This window comes from Aplysia californica, unplaced genomic scaffold, assembly GCF_000002075.1.
Source record: "Aplysia californica isolate F4 #8 unplaced genomic scaffold, AplCal3.0 scaffold00744, whole genome shotgun sequence".
NCBI classification, from domain to species: domain Eukaryota; kingdom Metazoa; phylum Mollusca; class Gastropoda; order Aplysiida; family Aplysiidae; genus Aplysia; species Aplysia californica.
In genome coordinates, this window is record NW_004798014.1 from 137,387 (window position 1) to 151,922 (window position 14,536).

A 14,536-nucleotide genomic window follows, 5' to 3' on the forward strand; every position below is an offset into this window, starting at 1 on the left:
ATTTGGTAAATCCAGCTCTGACAAATTTTCATTAGAGTGAAAATTAGTATGCCTCGATTTGTGGGGATTTTAACTTTTGTCTGTTTTGATTCATATTATTGATTAGTGAACTTGAAACGGCATAGGTTAATTTTGATAGAGTCCCAGTTGTGGATAATACTGTTGATTACTATTGGTCCAGTCTTGAAAAGTATTGACTGTTTATTACCATTGACGAAGTGCAAGATGTGTCATGGTCTTTTTTTTAGGCTTGAGGTTTGTCATGGAGACCCGAGTTTGATTCCTGTGTGGGGGAGAATTTTCTACATATCTATTATCTCAATCTCAATCTTTCTATTAGAGCATTGGTGTCCTTCTCAGGCTATGCTGGCCCTGACAGGCAGGGTTGTGAAGTCCGCTTTCTACCTTGACTTTCTGAATGATCTGACTTGTAATTGTAGTTGGTGGGGGCGTAAAAACACCTACATTCTATGTCTTTGTGTAAAAATACTTTTAAAAACTTCATGTTCGCGTGATGCCTTGATTTTCAAAATCATGTCTTGGTCTCTTTCCCGTTCGTCTTGACCTGTTCTTGACAAACTTTGTTGAGCCGTAGTTATCCAGAATGCAAACGCAAGTTTTTGCGCTCTGATTTGTGACTGAATTTGAATATTTTTAAACAATCCTTGCTCTGTGTGCGTCTTCTTTTCCCATAAAAGTGATGGTAAATCTTTTTCTTTTTTTTTTTTTTTTAAAGATGCTCTGATATATGATATATAGAGTTTTTTAAAGAAGTGTCTGTGGAAACTTTGAATTTTGTTGTGTATTTGTGAGGTTCCAATGTCTTGATAATAAAAAAATACTGTGTCTGTGCTTAAGCATGTGTTGTATAGCATGTCATTACGGTCATTCCACAAGAGCACAAGTTATGTTTTAAACTTTTGAGGAAATTTGGGGGGGAGGGGGGGGAGGAGCCTAAAATATATGTTAGAGAAATGACAAAGGAGAATAAAATTGCATTGTAATATGGCCCATGATGTCTTTACTGGAATAACAGCTTTATATGGAAACCTGCAATAACTGATAAAGACTACGTTTGTGGAATGACTGTGATGTTGTGCTGTTCAGGACACCGGGCAGTGCTGAAGTATTTTTGTCTGCTTTGAAAAGCCGCATGTTTTGGTGAGACAGAGAGGGCAGTAGATAGACCAGCTACAGGCTGGCAGCTATTTTCGGTTTGTTTACTGTACTTGTATTATATGTTTTGGTGAAAAGTTAAATGCGGTGCGTTTTGTGCGGAAGAGAGTTTGTCTGTCGATGAATGTATCTCTGCTTTTGATGTCGGTAGTAAAAAAATGGTATCCTAAGTTGACTTTAAGCAATTTGTTATATATATATGTACTTATAAAACTCTGGTGCCCACTGACCAATTGCGATCTTCTGATGATAATAATGGGATTGCTTTTGTACAGTGTATTTTCATGGAGGGAACTTTTGATGTGATTTAAATGTCCATGTCTGAGCGTATTGTAAAGGGATTTCAGTGTAATGGCCACTGTTGTTGTTTTATCAGCTTTGTATTCGTATATAGAAGCAGTGTTGATTCGGCTGTCAGGTTTCACGCCTGCAAGAGATTTCCAGATCAGTGTCTGGTGTGGCAGTTGGTTAGGTGTTTTGTTATCTCATGCAGAAGACCTGAGTTCGATTCCCGAGTGGAAATTTTTTAAAGCTGGTATCTTGGTCTTTTAGCTGGGATGTTTATATTCCTCTCTGCCAGGGTTAGCCCTGATACTAGTAGGCAGGGTTGGAGGCCTGCCTCCTGAATGACCTGAATTGTGTTGATGGGGGTGTAAAAGCACCTACTTTAAAGAAGGGCTGAAAACCTAAGAATGTCTCCTCGAGGGGGGGAGGGGGTTGTGTGTGTGTTTGTGGCATTTTCTCCACTGCAAAGACTTCTCAGGTTTGGACCCGTGGCATGACTGACTACTGTGTCGTGACGACTGACTACTGTGTCGTGATGACTGATAATACAAAGGGGAATTTGAAACTATTCTTGTTGGGAGACTTTGTAGCACATTCATTGGTCAGCAGAGAAGTCAGAATGTTTGCTCAGCAGACTCTGGTTATGTTCTGTGAGTGTACAGCCTCAGGCTCCTTGCACTCAAGGTAAATGAATATATGTGTTTTCAGTAGGGCTCGATCACAGAAAATGCCCATGAATTGCCCGAAGGCGACACTTCTCCTCGCCAGTTTTTTGTTATATTACATTATTTATTTTTACCTTGTGACGAATGATTTGCGTCTTTGAGGCAAATGAAAGGTTGTGCGAGAAGGGAAAAAAGTTTTGTACTATAGATTGGTGTGTAGGCATATGTATGCCATGCAAATGTGGCTTGTGGTGTGCGTGGCAAGTGGAGGAGAGACGGAAAGAAAGTTTGGAACTTGTGGTGTGTGCTTGATAGTTGTGGTGAAAAAGTCATAGTGTGTTACTCAATTGACATGTTCCATTATGTACGGTACTTGTAATAAATATATTTATGATTTCCTATTCTTGCTGTACATGTCATTGTATTTGATCTATGAAGTCGGAGCTCGTACAAGGAAATAAAGAAAACATTGTAATACTACAAACTGCTTTTTGTGTTTGTTTACCTTAGTTCTACTGTTCTATCAGTGTCAAGGGTCAATCAAGTGGATCAAGTCTACCGTAATTTAGCAATAGCCGATGGGAATCTTTTTTTTTTTTTTTTTTTACTTTTTAAAACTTCCCAATGCATGTTCATGTGTGTGGGTGGTTGATGGTTGCTCTGCTGATGTGGTTTGCTCTTTTTTAAACTATGCTACATCTATAGCTGTCCATATCTCTACTTTCCTCTACTCTGTGTGTTATTCTCTAAGGAACACCTCTAATCTTCAGCCTTAATTATACCTATTGCTGCAAATGCTGTGAAACTCTGAATCAAACTAAAAAAAACCAGTTAAACTAAAACAGTACATTAGACAAGCAGGTGGTTTGAGGGGGCCTCTGGTAGATCCTACTTCATACTTTTTTCCAGTCCCTGTTGTTGTTTGGGTTGGGTTTTTTGTTTCTCTTGCTTTTTTCACAAGTTTTTATCAAGTCCATGTGCTTCTCATTACACAAACTAAACTCGGACGTGCCAATGGGGTTTTTAGTTTAGTAAGTTTTAGGGGGCTGGCAACTGTATAAGGTCACATGAGGGCGTGAAACACAAGTTGGTTGCATTTACAACAGTTCACAACACGGCTTGGTTTAGGTCAATATTTTGATATAAATGTTTAAAATTTGCAGTAAAATCTCAAATTTTAAAATAGCATTTTAAATAATATTGAAAAATAACGCTATCTACAATTTATTGTAAAGGCCAATGGCATGTATAAAATCGAAAATTCTGTTGGGATCAACAACGGAGAACAGACCTTGCAATTTTTTGCTTTTGAAATACTTCCTTCGGGTCTCTCCAAAGTCAAGTCTGGGCATTCCGCGAAGATGTATCTAATGGTAAAACCAACCGGTTATAGTGTAGGGAAAAAGTAAGACGACAGAAATGAGAAGCAAAAAAAAGTAGAACTTGCCTGTGAAGCCTGCAAACCACTCACTCCTTGGTGTGTTTTGTTTGGAGTAAGAATTTTTCGGCACTTGCACAACAACAACACCAATAGGTCATGAAATTGGCGAAGATTAAAGGTGCTACTAGAGAATAACATGGAAAAGAAGAAGAAATTTTTAAAAACCCTATCCATATGTCGTGTTTTACTATCGTATCCATACGACGTGGGGAACTCTGTGCAACCACTTTCCAAAGAGGATATTTACTCGTTAATCCGATCCATACGCTTTGCATAGCTGTCTGTCAAAATGATTTTTTGAAAAATACTGAAACTTTCAAAGAGATCTTCGTACTAGAAGTATTTAAAAATGTGAAGAATACAACCCCAGGGGTGCAAAATAACACCAGGGCATATGGATAGGGTTAATGTACACATAAATTTATAAGGGTGGTTAAATAAGTGTCTCCATTGACACAAAGAGGACAGATATAATAATAGACAATAGATGTTTGATAGGAAAGAGGGAGCAAACCACACCAGAGCACCAACAAACCACCCACCTGTTTGGTGTGTGGACACAGCAAAATGCATAGGGAGGGCTGGCCTTCTGGTTTTTGTTTGAGTCAAAAGAAGAACATCGACGTGATGCAACACAATAGTGGTCATTTAGCGCTAGGGGAAAAAGTAAGACTGACAGAAACAACAGAGAGAAAGTAAAGAAGTAGGACCTACCGGTGGCGCCCTCCAACCACCCGCAAGGGCTGGCCTCCATAAGAACATTGATCAAAAGCAACAACGTACACATACTTCTTATGTTATATTTATTTGATTTTTGCAATACAACATTTAAAAGTATGAGGCAGTAGAAAATGTGGGGTTTAAACACCAGTCCTCAGTTCCTGTGACAATTATTTTTGACACGCCAACAGCACATACACATCCATATATTTGCAGACTGTGGACACCAAAAGTTCTGCCAAACACGTGACTACTAACAACTTTTGAGATTTGCTCCATTGACATAACGTACACGAAAATGAGAAAAATTAAAACAACTTCCTTGACGGAGCACAGCAAGCGTTAACATTTACAAAGATTTTGAGATGTTTCACAAACACCCACTGGTTATCACTCATGGGAACATCTTCTGTCAAACTTATTCCTATTCAACAACAGAATAATTATTATTATATTCGATCTCTTAGTCTCAGTGCAAAGTGTGTACAAAAACAAGAGAGGCACATCTATTTAATATAAGTAAAAATAGACCCTGCTCTTTAAGTTTGCAACACAACGTCTGTGTGAGTGGATTTATTTTTGTGCAAGTATGGTCTCCGCTAACTTATAAGGGCGTTGAGGACAACTAACCAAAAATAATTTGAGCATTGAAAGCAAACGTGGCTGATTTACTTTCCGACATACTTTCATATCATATATAACTAGCAATACTTTACTACTCCCCGTCGACACAATTTAGACCATACATGAGGCGGGCTTCGATCCTGCTCGTCAGGGCCAGCATAAGCTGAGAGGGATTGATGAAATGCAGAAATACTCAATAAAAATTCTCCCTATACAGAAATCAAACTCGAACCTGCTGCATGGAAAGGAGAAGTACCTAACCGCTACACCAGAGACATTGTTCAATGTAAATAAATCCCTTTCCACGAGCCTGTGAAGGCCAAAAAATAAGTCTTATTTCACATTTTTTCTTTTTCCTGCACATTACGCTTCTTTGCTGCATCAGGCAAATTCAGTCACTGCCACAAGGAAAAATACTTCACTAACTGGAGTCGCTGATATAAAGCTCTGTTAAAGAATCGTTCACTATGAATCCCTAGCCCCTACGATGAAATATTAGAATATTTAACAAAATGAAACAGGTTAAACCACACAAAGCATACGTTATCTGATTATACTGTATCGGGACAGGAGTGAGGGGGTAAAACATGAGTTACTGATGTATGTAGATACAGACACTGACAAAATGAAATGACAGATATCATTAGCCAGCTGTCAACACGACTGCACTAAGCCCATAATTTCGAAATTTTAAAGAAATTGCAATTTCTTAGTCTGTGGTATCAGTTGCATGTGCTAAAAAAATACATTGTCGGAATTTAAATTCTAAATTAAGTTTTTTAAAAAGCCAGAAAAATGTATACATAAAGTAGGTGTATTAGTTGAAAGAATAAAACAGTTTTTTTCACTTTCCTCACAAATTGCTACCTTAGAATTACAAAGTTCAATCAGACATTTTTGGTTGTTTTGAGTTAGCCAGTTCATGAGGTCAGAAACCGAATGTTCTATCTTCTCTATCAAAATCGTACAACTGTTCGGAGTCGTTATCAAGATATTCAAAGAATTGCAGTAGAAAAAAATTGACATGTTGTGAAACTCAAAATTTCATACGTCAAATTTCTCGAAACAAGATAAGGAGCAGATAGAACTTTGGGATTCTAGGGTAGGGAAATGTTACTTTTTGGGCTTAGCACATCTGAACAGCTTGCCGACGACAGAACAAAATTCAATAATCAAACACACAATGATGAAATCATGGTGCAGGCCAAGGTTTTTCAACCAAGAGAAAAGCACCAGTACAGAGGTTTATAAAAATGATAACCACAAACTATTTCCACCAAAACAGGCAGACCATTAAAAACAGAATTTTACAAGTCTCATTATTATTGCAGCCAACCCTCAAACAACTCATATATAACAAAGTTTGCACTATCTGTAAAATGTATAAAACTCTGAGATTAACACTGCAATAACACACACAGACAACAGTTGTTTCCTGACAACACATTAACCCCCCCCCCCCCCCCACAGTAATTTGAATCTGTTAACAGAGGACACAACAGTCGCATCTGAACCCTGTGCAATATGCCAGGCTAAAGCAAAAGGTTAAAAAAAAAGGAGAGAGAGAGAGGAGAGAGAGAGGAGAGAGAGAGAGAGAGAGAGAGAGAGAGAGAGAGAGAGAGAGAGAGAGAGAGAGAGAGAGAGAGAGAGAGGGAGGGAGAGAGAGAGAGGGAGGGAGAGAGGGAAAGAGGGAGAGAGAGAGATAGAGATAGAGAGAGAGAGAGAGAGAGAGAGAGAGTCGAACCTACTCTAACCGCCAAGATAATCACCTGTACAAATGACCGCTCCCTACATGTAGGCCTACTTCTTTGCATTTTGAAAAACAATATTAACACTTACTGTTACAGTACCGAAGGCTCATAAAGTGAAAATCCCTCAAGTACCGCACCAGTTTAGAATGCTGAAGCTGTGGTAGAATTTTTAGAAATTAAAAAAAAAATTGGCAGCCCAAGAAACATTCTTTAAAAATTCATAGAGGTTCATAAAAAATTCAGCTATCATATAGAGTGACTTCCTTGGGTATTTACTTCAGTGCAGTGCGTCTATATTGTTTAACTATGTTTAGTGTGCCTGGTTGCGGCGGCGGCGACTTAAGTCACCAATGGTAGTGAGCGCAATACTACGTACAGCCTGGAATGTCGTCGACGGTACTGTAAATGTTCAAATGACACTATCCAAGACGTCCACTTGTCTAAGACAATTATATATATGTGAGGCAGCGTGGTGGAATCAGGCTCTTGTCAAAATAATCAAAATGAAGAAACTTGCATTTTTCCACTTGTTTGTGAATTTTTATCGAATTTTTATTTTTTGGCTCAACACCTTTCATGCACATAAAAGAATTCATTTCTGTGTGAATTTTTCTGAAAAACGTTGATTAAAGGCACACAAAATGTAAATTTTCAGTTACCACGGATTCTTAAGCTAAGGAAAGAACAAATTTTTGGCGGCCATTTGCTCTCTAATTTTACCTCTGAAAACAGGTGACCCCTACCTCCTTCTTTCGCAAATATCTCGACTTGCATTCAAGATAAATGGATATTTTTTTTATCCAAATAAAGACAAGTGAACAAGCTTTAAGATGATACAAATAACTCTTCATGCCCAAAAATTGACGAGAGCCTGACTCCACCACACTGCCTCACATATAGATCTCAACAATGAATGGTTGTCCGTCCGGAGCTAACATCATTCATTACTGGGACCCAACGAAGGGAATGGAGATCTTTGAAAACTCCCTGTCTGGGATTCAAACCAGGACCATCTGCACCGTTGTTCAGAAGGATACTTAAGAGCTATATCTAAACTCAGGAAATTGTTTACGAAGTTACCAGCTCCAAAGCTGGAACAGTTTCTGTAGGAGATAACCTGTCCTCAGATATTATGGGGACACAAAGCACTCAAATAAAAAATAAAAAATTAAAAAATTGGGAATTTCCTTTTCTTTCAGTTTACTGCTGTTTTTGGATAAAATGTCTTTGGTATAAGCAATGATAGTACATAACAAGATGGGCCACTTCTCTCTTTGAGCCAATTAAAAAAGTGTCCTCAAAATTTGGTGGCGCCCTCTTCGCGAACAGAGTTACCCTACTTGAGTTTTTTAAAATCAAAGTGAAACTAGCAAGTTTTGGGATAAATTTCGGAAGAACGCTTTTTAAAAATGGTTACGCTGACAAAAAACCTCTTCCAGAGGAAAAGGAGATGGTTTTCTTCGTTTAATTTGACTTTAGAATGAAGGGCGAGAGGTCATTAAAATATTTAAAAAACTAAAACTCCGCACTGAACGTACCCCAACTGCTGATGAACAGCAGTCGATCTGCGCACGCAAGGAAGTGCTATTCCTATTCTTCTTCTGGAAAAACGAAAGAGAGCTTCAAAACAGACTGCAGCGCCATCTGAAGCAAAGAGCATACTTCCTGCGGACACTTTTTAGGCTGAGTGACCCATCTTGTCTTGTACTATCTTTGGTATAAGTGAAATCCACAACATTACACTCCGGACACAGTTCATCATGCGAAACAAATACTCAATACAATAAGTTGATAAAAGAAAAATACCCACAAGTTCAAAAGAATTCAGTGAAAGAAATGAGCACAAGTTCCTAGTGCAAAATGTAGGCAAAATGTGTGTGTGACGAGAGCTAAAACTTGTCACCAAACGAAAAAATTAAATTTGTTAAGAAACAAAGGTCACAACAGTTGTGGATGGAGGAGATCGGGAAACCAAAAATTGAAAAAAAACAACAACCAAGGACCTGGGCTTAAGAGAGAGAGAGAGAGAGTGTAAAAATTATAACAAATTATAAACAAATGCAAGTACTTGGGGTTGATCCATTTTAACACCATATCTTAGGGAAGGAAAGCTGCTCCCAGTGGCTTGCGGTTGGAACAGCTGTCGGTGAGCCGCTGGCAACAGCTCGAGCACATTCCTTTTTGACGACTTCGATGTCAAATTACGTGTCATGAATTGCCGAAAACAGGTCTCTTTTACGGGGAGTTCATTCGTTAGATGAAGAACTGTCTAAAACTAGGTAGGTTTACTTGTTTGCATTCAATGACCAATTTAGTGACATATGAGTCACTTATAGATTTCGTTCCAAAAGAGAGCCCCAGCATGGTAGCTCCCCCTCCCCCCGTAGATTTGGAGTTAAACACTCCCAACAGCCTAGAGCAGTGGGTGAATGAACACATTGCCACAATACTACACCAACTGTTCAAGCTCTGTACATTTTCCCCATTTTCCCGCCTCCAGCTCTAATGGATTTTGAACCTAATTTAAAGCTTGTAATGTATACACAGTGTACACCGTAGAAACATATTCTGGAGGCAGAGAAGGAAGGCAAGAGAGGAAGGGGAAGGGGAGACCTAACTAACAAAAGATGGGAACAAGATATAATAAAAGCCTAGATTGGATCCAAAACAGCTTGGGCTGTCACAATGACAAGAGACAGGGCCTTTTATTGCAGAAAGATCATAGATGCAACTTTGAACTGCTGGAAAAGTAAAGAAGAAGAAGACGTACAGCGAGGGAGGGCTTCTCCCTGTGTCCATACAACATCCATTGGAAATAAGTGAGAACTGAACTTAAGAAATCTGCAATGACATTAGAGCAACTGCTTTGCTCCTTTGAGAAAACAAAAGCACATACACCCACACAGTAATAGTGATTTAGTGCATTGAAAAAGTAAGACAGAAACAACCGAGGGAAAGAAAAGAAATACAACCTACCAATGTCGCCCACCAGCCACCTGCACATTACAATAAAATGAAACATTTTTCACAGACCCCACTAATATCACCGTTTAAAAAAAACCCCAACATAACAAAACAAAACATATAAACTCAATCAGTACAAAAAATATACATTTAGCAACGACACTATCATATCCCAATATATTTTTCAAAACTTGAAAAAAGATCTGTGCTGGTACACCCCAGCCACACCATGCATCAAAATGTTGTCAACATGACAGAAGCAAAAAGCTGAGAAATATTGCGGGGACTAAAAAAATATAAACCAAGCAGAGGCAGGGCAAGAGAACAAAAGAAAAGTGTTTGTTTCTCCCGAATAGTCGTATTTTGAGATACAGTATAACACAGATAGGTCAAACACAGAAGACTCGAAATCACGCATCCGTCGAACTGTGCCAGTGGTCCTGGTATTTTTCTCTCTTCTTTGTAAGATATCCCTCGAACTACTGATCCCTGGAACTACTGAGGCAGATCCTAATGAATTCGAGCTATCCGTGTCATACTGTAAATGGTGGCTTTGTCTCCACCCTCTTTACTTTACGAGCATGCAACAGCACAACCTGTTTCTATCACCTTCTTCAGCTGTCACAATCTGCAGCTATCACAACAGAGAATCCTGTGAGCTGGTTGAACAAGGGAAAGCCACTCAACACTTGACTGCTTTTTTAAAATTCTCAGAACATGAGGAGAGCTCTTTGTGAAACATGTATGGTGTAATAGGAAGACCCTAACCAAAACACTACAGAAGGTGTTCTACTAAGCCAAAAACCATTCTAAACTTAACACACTCATACTAGGCTGGTCACCATCTACGACTATCACAATAGAGAAACTTGTGTGCCAGTGGGAGAAGAGAAAGTCACGCAATAGTTGACTGCCTTTTTACAATTTTTATTCTGAGAAACGAGAGTTTTTGTGAAACAGCCATCTTTCTAAACTACCAAATACGTAGGGGCAAGCAGTCCAGTGGGCACTCGTTTCGCTTAAAATAAAGAAATTTCCATTCAAGAAGGCCTGTAGAAAAATAAACACAACTTCTGAAAGTGAAAGTACAGATTGCCAGGATGATCTACGTGGCTGGACTACCGGAACTATAATCATTTTTAAAAAAGCAAAAACACATGCAGCAATTTCAGGAAAAAAAAAAAAAAAAAGAACAGAATATTTGCATGATCTGTATGACCCTTACCATTCAAGTTGAAGAAAGCAACATAAAAAAAAGTATGCAATTTCAAGAAAGTAAAGAAAAGAACACCATCTTGTCCTATGACGCATAAGACGCTGTGTTCCTTACACACAAGAAAAGCAAGGAGTATGCAAATTGATAAACCAGGAGGCGCGGGTTCATTATTTTGGTTTTGTGCTCAAACATTTGACAAAATCTCATAGACATACAGCTGTGCAGTAAGCAAGCATTATGTTCTACTGCATCATCATCATCACCTGTGACAGTATATAATCATCAACACATAAATCATAAAAAAATATTCAGATCTAAGACCATAATATATTCATTTTTAATGTGAAATTGTCAACATCTTTAGGGCATTCAGTAGCCAGCTATCACCTCTTTTGCTACTCCAATGGGGGACAACATTTAAAGGAACTATTTTAATCTCTGTCTTATGAAGAAATATTGGGATGGTTAATGTTTCATCCTCCACTAAAACAATTGATGTTATAACTATTACATTATTAACAAAACAGGCTGCTTCAACTCTGCCAGTCACGGCCAACTCGGGCTGTGTGGATATAGCATCCCAGCATAAAAATGGACATACTCTACAAAATAAACTTCCCCACCCAGGAACAAAACCCATGTCTTAAGCATGTAATAGCAAGACTCTAACCATAACACTGCAGAAGTTGGTCTAAGCCAAAAATCGTCTTAAACTTGTCATTGTCATTCATAAAAATAATAACCTACATGTTTGAGACAGAAAATTAGATACACTTTATAATACTGTAATAGTTGTTTTGTTTTTTTCTTTAAAAAAAAATTAATGGGTTGCTTTCTTCAAATACTTTGCTCTTTTATTTTGTGGACACACCCGTCTCACGTTTTTCAGCCACTGATTAGACCTTTTTATCTCCTATGTGATTATATCACTATTCTTCCTCTCTAAAGTCAGTTCCAACAAGAGGATCATCTTTCATCACATCTACCATTCTGTCTTGGGACTTGATTTTTCTTCATCCTAAAATTCAATTCTTTTTGTATGTTGCAAATGTGATTCCATTCAAAGAATTCCCAATGGCATTCGCATCTCATTCAAAAGGTCCCAGGTTTGAATGTTGACAGTGACAGAAAACTTTCTTCTCTAAAGTAAAATGTTCTCCTTTCACGTCCTTTCCTGCTCTCTAATCAAGTACTGTCATCTCCACTTTCTGCAGAGCACAAATGACAACAGAGGTAACTGTTGGTTCATTATTGTCAATACTGTAAAGACAAGCATACAAGGGTAGAAAACACTTTTAGCTTTTTTTGACTCTATGCCAAGCTCTATCCATCATTCATATTATTACTTATCATAGATCTACCAACATGCAAATAAAAAAAGGTTTTTATCTTAAACGATTTATTTCTGAATTAAAAAGTACTAAAATGTCAAATACAAGCACAAGGTTGCTGAGTCCATAATCCCTAACACAAGCACAAAACTGTTGATAACATCTATCTTCTATCTCCAATTCTATTTTGTTTTAACCTTAAAACAAATCAAGACATAAGATGACACCGCATGATACAATGAAATTCCTCTGAAGGTTATGACCTTTAAAACAAACGAACCAACCAACTACACCCCCCCCCCCTCAAAATACTAAACAAACGCTTTTGATCTGTTAGCTGAAAGTGAAGTTGGCATTAGGAATCTCAACTTAAAACTCACAGAATCAAATACGAAATACTGAACTTAAGAGGTCGCTGGTAAATGAACCTTGAGGGTAACAAACACATAATTGTGGATCAAGCTGAAAATTAAACAAAATTGTCAATCAATAATTATTTTGTAAGTTAGTACTGTACAGGGAATACAAATATATATAATATATATACTAAGCAAATAAAAATACATGAGCTTTTTAAAAAAAAAAAATATAACAAAATAAACAGCAACGCAAAAAAAAAAAAAATACAAGAAAACAATATCAACATTACAGCATTCATAGAAAATGAACACAATTTGTATTAAATTATTTTATGAAACTATGAGCAAATGGACAAGTATGTAAAAGCTGAGGTATTTATTTATAGAAACTGAATCAGGAATGTATTGGTCGGTATAAATATTTCTGTTAGTTTGACAACACATGGGTGAAATATATGAGAAAACAAGAGATGCTACAGATGTCATGAGGAAAATGGACAACCATCAATTATCGGTCAAAGCTTAAAAGCTCAAAACAAAGCACGAAAAAAAGAGATTTGTGCAGTAATCAATTTTCCAATTACAAAAAATAAAATATTCAGATAAGAATCCAATACATAGAAAAATCATTCAAATCTCTGCTTGCAAACATTTACATACAAAAATGTTGTCTCAATAACGAGAAGAAAATTTTCTGCAGTTTTTATTCCGATTAACATCTGCTCAATCGAACCAGCAAATTGCAGGAGACATAAAGGAATCTGGATTTCTTAGTACTAGTAGTTGTTGTAGTTGTTATCAATCCAGCAACAGCTGGGCTCTCGCCCTTATGTCCAATGCCATGTAGTGATAAGTGCAGGTTTGCTGCAGTTTCTGTAATGTTCCGTAGAGTGTGTTGTCAATAGGATTTCTTAGTAGTAGTTCACATTCACCACCCCAACTGACACCATGAAGACTATTGAGGAGTTTGACCAGGCTTGTACAGGTAAGCTAGGGCTGGGCTGTATACTACATCCTAGCAGAAAGAAGTAGATAGGCCCATTGTTCTTGATCAGATATCCTCCGAACACTGGAACTGACCCCACTTTCTTCCTGTGCAAGGTAAAAAGCCTAATGCCTAATCTGAAAATGGCAAGAAAATAATGGGGTAAAAACTCTGAGGGACTAAAAAAAGGAAGCAAACTTAGAGAGACAAATCTTAGCTACCTAAGTTCCAGTTTTACACAGGCAATAAACATCGACAGATACATATCAACAATATAAAAGCAGTGGGAACAATGCTCAAACCCCCCCCCCCCCCCCCAAAAAAAAGCACAATTAAAACCCCCCAGTAACAGAAGCATCATTTAGAAACAACACTGCAGTGTAGGTGCTCAATTGTGACCATACATAGCATGCTGTTATCATACCCACAACCTCTTATCTAAATAAATATTAGAATATAAGCGAGCGGAGAGCTGTAATGACAATTTGTTGAATAAGAATTCATTATTTTATCACAACAAGCACTGCCAGAGCATTGACAATAACATTTGCCAAAGAAATAAATGGCCATAGGGTCAAACGATGAGATAGAAATCTATTTCATCCCACAAACCGTGACCAAAAACCCCAAGACAAACAAGCGAACAAACATTTGTGTCACAACGTAGAGGAATCAGGCGCTCGTCAATTGTTCAGCTAATGGAGTTACTTGTATCATCTTAAAGCTTGTTCAATTGTCTTGCTTTTGTTGAAAAAAATACCCATCTGTCTTGAACAGATGTCAAGATATTTGCGATTGAAGGAGGTAGGGGTCACCTGATGTCAGAGGTAAAATTAGCCAGAAAATAGCGGCAAATGTTTGGTGACTTCCAAAACTTGAATGTCTTTGAAAACTGCATATCTACAATTTTCGTTCTTTTGATCAACGTTTTTCAGTGAAATCTACACAGAAATGTGTCTTTAAATAGATATAAAAGAGTTGATCCCAAAAAATATTTTTATGGCCCAAGGACAGAAAAA